Below are 12,496 nucleotides of genomic sequence, written 5' to 3'. Positions count from 1 at the left end.
AACTCTGGGTATTCCTGACAAGTCTCACTCAAAACATAGCAGTGCTTTCACTTATTTACCTGCAGTAATTAACCTCAGCCTCCCCGCTCTCCCTGGTGAGCAGCTCTGCCTGCGGGACACTTCCAGCAGCCGCTCTTGCAGGTGGGCACAAAGGCTCACAAAGCAGAAATGCCTTCTGGCCCCAGGGGTGTCAATAGGTCTGCTCAGCTATGCCAAGTGTAGTCATGCATTTTAAGTTTCTTCCTGAACCGGAGTCTTAATTCTTGTGCCATTTTAATGGAACAAAGAGGTCGGATTATTTATAGGTTGGTCGCCTTTGTGTGCGTGCAGCTAGCAATGCCTTCAGTGCTCCAGTTCCTGGGACTCTTTTTCCCTCCGGCTCTTAAGTCTCAGCTATTCTGTCCTAATGCAATAACAGTAATTATCCTATCGCTGGCCACTGCAGCACCCTCCATTAGCGCCCGCCTCACCTAGTGTACAGCGCAGGCTGGGAGCCAGGTAAAGCCTGTGTAATTTATAGCTCATCAGAGAAGCCAACCAGCCCACGGTCTTCCTGTTTTGTAAAGAGACAGACCTATCACCTAGACACTGCTGCGATGGGTGCGCTGGGAATGCAGGAAGATAAAAGTAGTGCACAGGCAAGCTTTGGCCCCATCTCTGTTTGTGTTCTCTGTTGTTTCATCCAGGCATGCAGTCAAGCAAAATCATCGTGACTCGGTGCAACCAGAAGACAATATTGACGTGGTTTTTTGCTCCCCAGTAGACCCATGACATTTCACAATGTAATTGTTGTTTCACATTTGGCTGCTGAGCACAGAACAAGAGTCGTAGAGCTGGCCCTGCTAAGTTTTCATCTAAGGCCAGGATTCAGCACAAGGATGACCTCTTACATGTTTTATTTGATTGCTGTCCTATAGCATCCTATAGGGCATGCTGGATGGTGCACAGACTGACTTCACACCTTCTTCAGTCCTTATACATTTTCAGCGTACCTATAGCTCCTTTGGGCTGAAATTGCCACCTCATCCTCTGGTACATGGCTTGATCTCAAAATTGCAGAAAAGGGACCGAATGAGGAGAAAAACAAACTGCTCTGAAGGGACAGGGGAGTTTGGCTCCCACCTGTCTTTCTGCCACCAAACCCCTTGACCTGGGGCATCCTGGGGCCATCTGAAAACAACACCCTGATTGTGTTTTTGCCTAACATCCTACCCTTTTTATGGTGAAATTCTATTTCACTCTCCTCACCCAGGAAAGTGCTGTGCCAGGCAAGGAGCTGCCCCTAGGGGACTTTTGCTCATCCCCCCCCCAGACCGAGCACGGACACTCTGTTGAGTTGTTGGTGACTTGAACCATCAGCAGCCATCCTGACAGTCCAGCTTCCCATCTCAGGCACCAAAGAACTGCTGTCACTGTCAAAGATACTTTCAAAAATGTAACCGAAAAGAAAACCAGAATCTATAAATAAAAGGCTGGATGGGGCTTTGAGCAACCTGGTCCAGTAGAAGTTGTCCAGGCACATCACAGGGGGGTTGCAACTAGATTATCCTTAAGGTCCCTTCCAACTGAAGCCATTCTATGGTTCTGTGAAATTCTCCCTCATGACAGCTCTTGTGAGGTGTCTGCTCTTGGAAGGAAAAGTTATTTTTCTTTAGCTGCTAAGCTGACCCATTCAGCAGGATTTGGAGGGCAGAGCTAATTGATGTGGTTAGGTGAAATGAGAGCAGATCTTGAGAGAATCACTGCTGACGCAGATCCCAACCTCATGCCGGCAAGGCCAGATAGTCCTTTGTGCAGAGGATGCAAAATGAACCTATCTGCACTGGAGAGATTGGTCAAGGAAAATTTTCTCCAACACCATTCGGGCTTGGTAGCTCTAGGCAGTGAGGAGTATTTTCCGCCATGCCTTAGAATACTTCGGTTTGATAACCATGCATTTTCCAGCATAGGAGTTTCTGGCAATGTTTTTCTGAGAAGGTCTTACACTTATGATAGTCACACATGGCCTCTGAAAGTCAGCAGGAGCAAAGCTGCAGGGTCAGAAATACACTTTGTCTTTGTGCCTTTAACTGCTGCTCATGTTTTTGACTGAGATAAGAACTCTTTTGGAAATTATTCATGTCTTCATTCAGGGCTTTGGCAGTCTGAGGAGACTGCGTTACTTGATTATGCTTCAAGCTAGCTCTGGTAGGGCACAAATATTCTTGGATTTGACAACCAACAAATGTCTTCATCAGTAAACTTGTACAAGGTGATGTTGTTTTGATGTGCAATTAAGTTACGAGGGATTTAGTCACAGAGCAGAGCTTTGAACTGAGTAGCTTTCACTGTTTGAAGCAAAGAGGGGAATAAACACAAATACATTTGCATCTGAGACTCTGTCTGCCAGAGGGCAAACTGATCAAGTGGGTGATACTGCTCAGCAAAGCAGGCTCAAGTGGAGAAGGTGGAGGCATGAGTGCAGGGGAAGTACAGGTGTGGAGGTGAGGGATCCCGCACCCTGCCTGCTCACTCCACATGTCCTTGGAACTGAGTTCTCTGGTTAGTCCTGGGGAGCCTTGGGAAGGCTGTTAGGAAGACACAAGGATTCACAGGCTGCAGAAAGAGGACCAGACCATTTAGAGGCTAAAAAATGCCAGTGTAACTGTCAAAACCAAACCTGAGCTGAAACTTGCAAAGTATTCCAGAGAAAAAAAAATGGGAAAAAGTTCTTCAAACCTTGATGTAAGAAAGCAAGAAAAATAGAGTCGGGCTGCTGTGCCGTAAATGAGATTAAAGATAATCTAGGCATGGACTACAATCAAAGGAGCATTTTACCTCTGTTCTCCTTTAAGGAAGACAAATCCTAGGGGCAAAAGCAGGCTGGTTAATGGGAACAGGGATATGGAAATGGAATTGCTACTGTGCTCAAAGAGCAGACTGCATTCCTCTTGGGGGGCAGGTCATGTCTGTCCAGGAGTTCTGGGAAGACCAGCGTGTGAGGTGGTCCGTCTAATAGCAACTATGTTCCTATACATCCATCAAGTCAGTGAGGGACCCCATGGCTGCAGAATATCCATTACAATGTGTTTGGTTGTGCAGGGTTAAAAAATAATCCAGCCAACCATTGTCCTTGTAGCTCCGACCTCACTGGTATGTGGGGCTTTGGAACATGCCTTGAAGGTTAATTAAAAATGCAAAGGCACATCAAAATGGGATGAAATGCAGCTAAAGCTGCATCCTGCCAGACTAACCTGATGGTTCTCTTTGATAAAACAATTATTTTTCCAGACAGGTAATATCTGCCAGATTTCCTTTATCTTGACTACTTTAATGTACTTGCTATGGTGTCAAATGTGAAACTGATGTTGCCAGAGACAAAATGGATTAGCAGAGGAATTGCGTTGTTGGTAAGTAGAGGAGACAATGAGTGCTGAAGATGGAGATCTCAGGCCAGGAAGATTTATCTAGGAGAGCTCTTCAAACAGGAGTTTTGGGACCAGTTTTGTTTTAATGTTTGCATTAATGGCACACTCCTGACCCATGCGAGCATTGCGCTAATGAAATGCGCTGCACAAAGCTGTGACGCATTGCTGGCATGGAGGTGGTTTGCAGGCCAGGCAGAACGAGTGGGGCACCTCAAGAACAGCTGTAATAAAAGGAGGATGACATTCAAGTAAAAGACAAAGAGTCTTGAAGGTGAAAACCAGTGTCAGAGGTGACTTTTGTTATTAACAGGGAGTGAGTCAGTTGTGAAAATAATTGAGGGAAAAGAAAAATCAGCATTAAATAGTCACAGAAGAGTTGTGTGTTGCCAGCTTGATCCTTATGTTGCATCTATTTCCAGTTGAGATGAGAAAATATTAGTGCCAGCACACATGCCCCAGATCAACTCTCCTACTTTCCTGCCCTTCCTTTTGGGAAAGATGCATTAACAGCAGAGCAGCTGCAGAGAAGAGCTACAAGGGAGACCAGGGAACCAGGGACCCTCTCTTCCAGGATGCCACAGGAAGGTCCTGGAGCATATGTGTGTGGTAATGGGGATGGAGTTCGACAGAGCGAGTACTGCCTGCAGTCTTGGGTTTAAGTATCCAAACACCGCCTGCATGGGGGCTGCTGTTGCCATCCCACAGCCCTCTGCTAGCTGCGAGCACTCTCACATCTGTTTTCTTTGGATTAGGGGCAAAAGCAACCCCCTGGGGCAAGCGGCATAGGTTGGGTTGGGTAGAGGCTGGGCCAGCTCAGTGGTCTCCCAGAGCTTTGGTACCACTTGAAGCCCTGGTGCAATGTCTCACACTCTGCCCAGGGAGTTACCAGCCCTTCCGCCAGCACCTCGTGCTGCAGCCTGGCTCAGCCCGTGCCAGCGATGGCGCGCCATGAGGAGTGGCTCCAGTTGCATGCAATTACCTTTGTTTTAATATTTTTCCTCAAAGCTTGGAAGAGCAACTGAAAGATGAATGAGAACAGCGGCCTGTCTGCGCGATTCACAGCCAGAGCGGTAAACTGCACGTTGCTCTGCCCAGCAATTACCAGAAGTTATTCTGCATGTGTTGTGGTGAAGGGAATTTTCAGGAAGGCCCCAGATGAAGGCTGAACAAACAGGTATGAACAGAGTCCAACCGTCTGGTCATGCCTTAAGCCAGTCAGACATGGAACAACCTGGGCCTGGAAGCTGCATTGCCACCTTTGCTGAAGACACTGTTGGAGGGATGCTGTTGCTGGGGGCTGTCAGATGAGGCCCAGCAAGTCACTAAGAGTAATGGTTTCCACCCGAGTTTGTCACCCCAACACTCAGGTCAGCAAGGGGAGCAGAGGTGCTTGAGGCTGTTGAGACTGGGCTGCAGGGCTGTGCCGTCTGTGGAGGGATTGCACGGTTATGTTTCCGAATTTCTTTGGCTTCCCTAGGAGCTAATATTTTCTTTATTACTGATGCCTTTCTAAAGAGAGGGGTGAGAGGGAAAGGCAGAATGTGAGAGCAGAGTAAATAAGAAAGAGAAGAGCCGGATGCCTGTTCGAAACTGCAAGAATTGAAAGTGGAGGGTCTTAAAACTTGTGCAAGGCTCACACAGCATCTGCAGGTTTGGCAAAGCAGCCAGGAAGGCTCCTGCTCCTCTCGTGAGAGCAGCCGGGAGCAGGGCAGGACTATCCCACCGGGAACCCTGGCAGCCTGTTGATAAACACGTTGGTGTCGAGAAGCTAAGTCAAATACAATTATTAAACTGATTATTCATATTGCATGCTGTTCGCTGTGGGAAGATACTCCTTTTGGGGTTAGGTTTATGGGCCACACAGATTGTCAGAGTGAATCTAATTAGCGAAAGAAATCCAAATGGAACAATGACTGGTAATTGTTGTTAATGATGCAAGCGTATTATACCAGCTGAAATGAAACTTTGGGTCGCAAGCAGCACTGAAAGGCAAATGAACATTAACAGTTGTACGCTGTAAGTCCCTACCTCACTGATGTCAAGTGTGGTTAAGATGAGCTCCCACATATAAAACAGCAGTGGCTTGCCAAATGTTTCCCAGCGGCCAGTGGAATAAAATGCTGCAAGAAATTAATGACCTGCAGAGCTTCTTTAGGAGAGGTGGTCTGGAACTGGTGAACAGGCTGAAAGCTATCCCCTGCTTTGCTTTCACCAAAGCAAACCTCAGCTGCTTCCAGAGCTGAATTGAAAAACAGGATCCTTTTTACTTGCACAGTCTCTGGATTGTGCCTCCCGCCTGGGAGTCAGACCATCCCAGGCTCCCCAGCTGTTGGTGCTGCTCTTGGCATGCCGCTCCAGTTCCACCAAGCAAGTGTGGGGTGGGCCGCCATCCAAATATTTTGGATTAAATTTGGATCGTGAATTATGCAATGCGCACAGACACACACACACAAACCCTACATTGTTCTGCCACCGGAGGTGGGCACGCAGACCTCCCAACCGTATGGCAAGCTGTGCGTCTGAATTCATTGGAAAGATGTGGTCGAGAGCCTGCATTTTGGTTAGCAGCCCCCAAACTAGAGTGCTGATGACGGGTACTCTCAGTCTGGGGAAACTGCCATGCTTAAACAGTCAGTGGAACTGGGACAGCTCATAGCAGTTGTGGATTTGGTCCAGCACTGAGCTTCAGCTCTCATATGGGATGGCCCTGGTCCCATGCCTTGTTTTTCTCTTTCTAGCCTTCAGAATATTTTGGACTGGTCTTCAGTTCAAGTCCTACCTATTCCTTTGGTTTTTTTGGGTATGATGGGTTTTTAAGAGGTGAATTGTATAGAAATGTTGTTGGGAAAGGTGGTTCAAGCTATGTAATTTTGTTTTCAGATACTAAACACAAATTAGCTGGGTTTTTTGGCAATACTGTAAATGTAACTCTGTTGGGAAGCCTGGACAGTTGAAACATTTTCTGCTTGTTCATCCTTCCAAATGTGTGTGGGCAAGACAACCTGGTACGGACAGAAATGCAGACTCTCCTTTACATTGTTTTATGTTTCCTGTGGCATAAAAGAGGACACTTATAATGGCCAAGTGCGGGAAGGAGAGCGGAAGGAAGAATGTGAGAGTGAGACTTTTAAGACCGTGGCACCAGCTAAAATCTCGACGCCTGCAGTCCACAGCGCCCTTGACCAGAATGTGCCAGCTGGCTGCTAAATATCACTTCATTGATACAGTGTTGGAGCTTTGGAGATGAAGCTGAACACTCGGCTAAAATGAAGATGTTTTCATTTAAAAAGAAAAAAGAAGTTTATACCAACAGTTGTAGAACTTGAATAAAAACAAATAAAAGAGCTGGCAAAACCTAATGCAGATACTTTTGCTAGAAATAACATTAAAGAGTGGTCTGAGACAGCTGGTTTCTTATAAAAACCCTCAAAATTTAAACAATAATTTTTATTTCTCTTAAATAGGTTTATCAGCACTTTTAAAAGCAGAGAGAAAAGAAACCTTTCTTTTGTGTAGTTCTCCTCCTGATGCAGGTTTGAGTCATTATAATGAGTCCATTGATAGGCACTCAGTTTTGCCAAGAACGCATAAGGTTAAAAATTGAAAAGCTGTGAAAGTACTCAGTACATTTAATATATATTAAAGTCTTTCATCTGAGTTTTTCCAATGAGTGGCATAGAAGCTTTTTTCATATATCCAAATTCATACATAGAAAAGTATTTTCCACAGCTAACAGTGTCATCATAACTTCATTTTTGTCTCAAAAATAATGATGAGAGTTGACTTTTTCTATGCTTCTATTTTTACAGGAGTATAAACAGTGATTTTTTTTTTTTTTAATTTCTCTTTGCTATTCAGATGTGCCAAGGAATTTCAAAGAAAACCAAAAATTTGCCGTTCAAAACAAAGTTCCTACAGTGTCAGGCACCCCTTGTTTTAAGCATCAGGAGTGAATTGTTTCTTTGTAAATTATTAGAATAAAAGAATGCATAAATCCAAATTCTCCATTTTTGCAGATTTTAAAAACTCAGTTGAACAAAGCACTGAAGAGCCTGAACTAGTGTAGAAGCTGGTCCAGCTCCAAGCAGGGTGTTGTACCACGTAAGCGCCAGAGGTCCATTCCAACCCAAACTATTCCATGATACTGAAATCAAATTTTCACAGATTTCAGTATATTACTTCTAGTCTTATTTGATTCCAGAGTTCTTCCAGTGAAGATTTGAATGCTTTTTTGTTGTCAACAAAACCTGGGTCAGAGTTCATTTATTTCTTCATTATTATCAGTTACAATAAATAAATCTGTTACCTTCAACTGGAAGGCTAAGGAATGATTAAAAGTTACAAAGAGACCTCTTGGTATCCCTTTAACAAGACTGAATAAATGCTCAAGAGAAATCTTCACAAACCATTTTGCTAATTCATTTGCAAGTATTGTGTAAGATGGCATAACAGAACCAGCAAGATATCTCTCATCATATTATAACCAAGCTTTATTCTGTAACAGCTTCAATATACTAACAAAACCTTTATGTCTTTATTGCCAAAAACCAGCACACTGTGTCTAACTTAAATTGCCTGGTGTTTTAAATATACTTTCACAGGCAAATCTCTGTAAAACAAGTTTCTCACATATATGCCTTGAAATTATCAGTGAATGGAACATTTAAGAACACAAAAATGGGCAAAGCGTGACAGTATGGGCTCCCCAGTACAGAGCAAGACTCTTTTTTGCAGTAACTTAAAAAACACACTATACCTCACATACAGTCCCCAAAATACCCAAGAAGATTGTCTTATTTATTCTAGAATCCATGACCCTGCACAGGTGGAAATAGTTTATTTTGTTAAGCAGTAAGCTTCCAAGCCTTAGCATGGCAGCTACGGGTTTTCAGGAACTAGAACTATCCCACCTGTGACTCTAGTGATGGACAGTGGCTCTCAGTAGCACAAAGACTTGTTATCAGAAGCTTAAAGAGCAAAAATGGCAGTTAACATTTGTTGATTTAAACAGCATCATCACCTTTTTCCTTGATGTACACTTGATGCTATCCTAAGGTGTTGTCCAATGTCGGTGCCCACTCCTTTTTGTCCACATTACTTCTTCTCTGTTCAGTCACTTCCCTAAGGGTTGATGTTTTGTCTTTTCTATTAATACAGAACTAGAGGAGGCAGCAGCAGGAGGTGAAAAAACAGCAACTATCCAGGTGGATGTGAGAAAATATTCTCCCAGCCTGTGAACATGGAAGCATGAGAGGAGATCTGCATCAGAGCAGGATGAGGTTTATGGCATCCAAATTACACGTGTGCTGTTGGACATTCATTCACCTCCTGAAAAACACTGATGAAGAAAACCCCCAAAATGTTTTAACCTCATCTCCCTAATGCAATAAACCTTCTTAACCTTACAAAATGTGATTATCAAAGAAGAAAGAATTCCACCTACTTTACTTATTATGTATAATTTACATACTACGCCATCCTTCCAGTGCAGGTTAATAATATTTAACGGGCACTGAAATACGATAATAACAAGTCCTATGCTTGCTGATATATTATGATATGAAATGCATCCCATTAGTCACGTTGTATCTGAAAGGCAGGAAAATATCTACCTAGCAACAGTGAGGCTTTTAGGATTAAAAAAATATTTGGCAGGCAGTAGGCGTGTTAAACTACGCCAGGAAGAACTCAACCAGAGGCTTCTGAAGGCAACAGGAGCACAAATAAGTTGCCACCAGTGTTGCCCACCACAGAGCTGGAAGACAGTTCAAAGCTCTTTAACCTGAAGGAGCAGAAGACAAGTGAAGGGCAGCCCAGTGGCAGCCGTGTGTGGAGATCTCTGCGAGGAAACATTGCCCTCCAAAACTGCAGAGAGAAATGTGGCAGCAGACGCTACAGCTCACCTGATCCCCACTGTGCTATTATGCGGGCCACAAAGATGCCATCTTGGTTTTGTAGCTTAGGAAACAGATCCACCACCAGAAAGGCTCTATTAATTATGGTGGCAGTGAGAGAGATGGAGAGGTTCTTGCCAAGTCTTTTATTTTTTTCCTCTTACATAAGAACATAGCTGGTGCAAGAGATGTTACCACTGGAAAATGGATCAAGCAGAACACTTTCATTTTGGACACAAAGCAAGCCAGAAAAAGGAAAAGAACTTTCCCTGTTTGTTTATATCATTAACTACCTAGAATTCTTTTTTCTGTCACCTGTAATTTATCCAGACACAGCAACGTTCTCAATGGGCCAGGCAAAGCCTTTTTCCAAGAGGACCATGTTTCAATCACATTAAAATATCCATTCAATTCTTTTCTTTTGGAGGAGGAGCTCTTTTAGCAGAACAGGAGTAAGCAACCAGCAACCTCCTTGCATAGCCCAAGAGCAGCACACTGAAAATAGGCAGGAGTACTTTATTTCCCAGATGCATCCAAGTCCAGGACCAGCGATTTCAGAAGGCAGCCGGGGAACTTCTACAGGCTTTGGGGAAGATCCAAAATCTTCTGCCTCAGAAGGACGTGTGCCTCAGCCTCACAGCACATTCACAGAAAGTCATCCTAAAATGAAGATTGAGAAATTGCTTTTCCACCTGTGAAGTAACACTGCTTTGATATCTGACCATGATCAGTAAAATGAGCAAAATGAATACAAGTGTGCATAGTGAATGCACGTGACTCCTCGGTCTGGCTTCTGGAGGGAGCTGGTTTACTTACAGGACAATATTTCTGCTGCACAGAGAAGACCACCAGAGGAAGGAGGCCCGAGGAAGGACAAGCCTTGTCAGCCCCCACCTTTTTGAAGAGGCAGGCAGCCCACAGCAGTCAATGTTCCCGCCTTCTCCCTACGAGCCATTACATGGACATTGCTGGACATCTCTGGCTATTTGTCTGGAGGAATGGATCACATCCCCAGCTGGGACTCACCCACGTTTGCCTTATTTTACTAGTGGTGAGCGACAATATTTGTGTCAAAACTTCAGGAAAGACTATACATTGCCCAAGACAGCAGAAGGGTAGCTCTGAGCTGAGTATTCAGCAAAGAAACACTGTCCGTGCCTCCTGCAGCTTGTCCCCCAAATGCCTTCCAGAACAAACAGCTCTGTGGTACTCCCATGAAGGGTGCCAGTGAGCAAAACAGTGCTGGGTAGTGGAAAAAGGTTTGCTGCTGGTTATCTAAGAAGCCTTCAGATGCTTTGTTCCTTATTCCCATCTACTGGAGATGGTGCTGAAGCTGATAAACTTCTGCCTGGAGTAAAAGTCTTCCCATCCTTTATGTTAAACGGAGCCCTCTTTACTCTAGTTTGGGGACAAGCCATAAGCCATAATCTGAGGACAGCTAAAATTGCTGTGAACTTCCCTTCTGCTCAGCTCAGTCTTTGTGTTTCCTATCATGAATTAGGTAGGGCAAACACAGCCAGACAAAACAAGAGCTGAAACCTGCCATCAGAGCTCAGCCCCATCACACAACCAGTGCCCGAGGCTGGAATTCGATCATGGGGAAGCTAATAATAACAACACACAGCAAAGAACAGAGTACTTTGCTGCTGTTGCTGAAAGCATGAAAAATACCGTCTTAATTTAGAGACTTATTATGGCATATTATGGCAGGGCATGCTGATAAATGTGGAGAGACGTAGAAGTGCTACGCTACGGTACGTGCTCTTATTCCAATAATAACATAAAAATAATAATAAACCAACCTTCTGAAAATCACAGAATTTCACAGAATGGTTGAGGCTGGAAGGGACCACCGGGGGTCATCTAGTCCAACCTTCCTGCTCAAGCAGGGTCACCTTGAGCACATTGCTCAGGACTGTGTCCAGGCAGCTCATAAATATCTCCAGGCAAGGAGACTCCGCAATCTCTCTGAGCAACCTTCTCCAATTATCAGTCACCATCACAGCAAAGAACTTCCTCATGTTCAGGTGGAACTTCCTGTGTTTTAGTTTATGCCAATTGCCTCTCATCCTATTGCCTGGCATGACCAAGAGGAGTCTGACCAAAATACAGTTTGAAAAAAAGAAAGGATGTTCTGCTGTTTATTCAACAATAAAAGCTAAAAGCTATGATATACACAAAATACTCTCTCTTTAAAAAGACCAAAAATAAACTAAAATGAATTGTTACTTTTCTGCCTCTGAAAACCTGTTAAACATCCCTGTGGCCTGCAGAATATTCCACACAAGTGCTTTAAATCTTTTTCAGATTTTTCATTGTACTTGACGTGTTCTTTTTATCAAATTTCACTCTAAAAAAATAACAAAGCTCACAGCCAAAGAAACACAGGCACTTCAAAAGCCTAGTGGTACTCCATAGCTTTCATTTAGGACATTGCAGCCAGCTTGGTTAGGGGTACCAGAGGTGAGAGCACACATGTGGGGCCCACCATCTGCTCTTGGGCTGCTCTAGCTGGGAAAGCAGAGGTGGGCTGCAGACCTGCTGGAGTCTCTGCTGGTGAAAAGAAGATTTCAGATTCAGAAGGACTGGAATCCCTTGCTCCTTGCTGCCCTCAGCTACCTGTCAGACCAGAAACAGGAGAGGTGGAGAAACTTAGGCATACCCTGGAGTTGCTGTTGACTGACATCCTTCAGGACCATCACCTGTACTCACTCTGTGGGCATCAGGGCACCCCAGTGCCAAGCTGGAATCAGGCTGCTCTTTGCTGTTCCACAGCATCTCCTGCAGCATCATGTAAAACCACCATGGTACAGGAGCAGGCTGCATCACCACCCCTACCAGAACAGTCAGAGCCTTCCACATGCATCCTTGGGGGTCACCTGTATTTCATGTAACAGGAGCTTATAATTACTATCCAGTAGGAGGGTTTCTTAGCAAAATACTAGATAAATCCTAAATTTGGCTGGAAGATGATCAGCCTTTTCTGTTTGCAGTTGCTTGGTAGAGAGATTATTCTCAGGAGTTATAAACCATTCTCCAGCAAGGAAGGAATGTTTGGGATTTCCAGCATTAATGCTTGTAAGAAATCATTTGGCTGTCACTAACGTTATGTAAATAGATGGTTCATGTTTATACTCTACAAAATGCATTTACAAGAAAAAGTCTGACTAATTCAGAGGTCACCTTCTAATTCAA

The sequence above is a fragment of the Psittacula echo genome (assembly GCF_963264785.1).
Source record: "Psittacula echo genome assembly, chromosome: 4".
Classification (NCBI taxonomy): domain Eukaryota; kingdom Metazoa; phylum Chordata; class Aves; order Psittaciformes; family Psittacidae; genus Psittacula; species Psittacula echo.
This window is presented reverse-complemented; position numbering follows the sequence as displayed.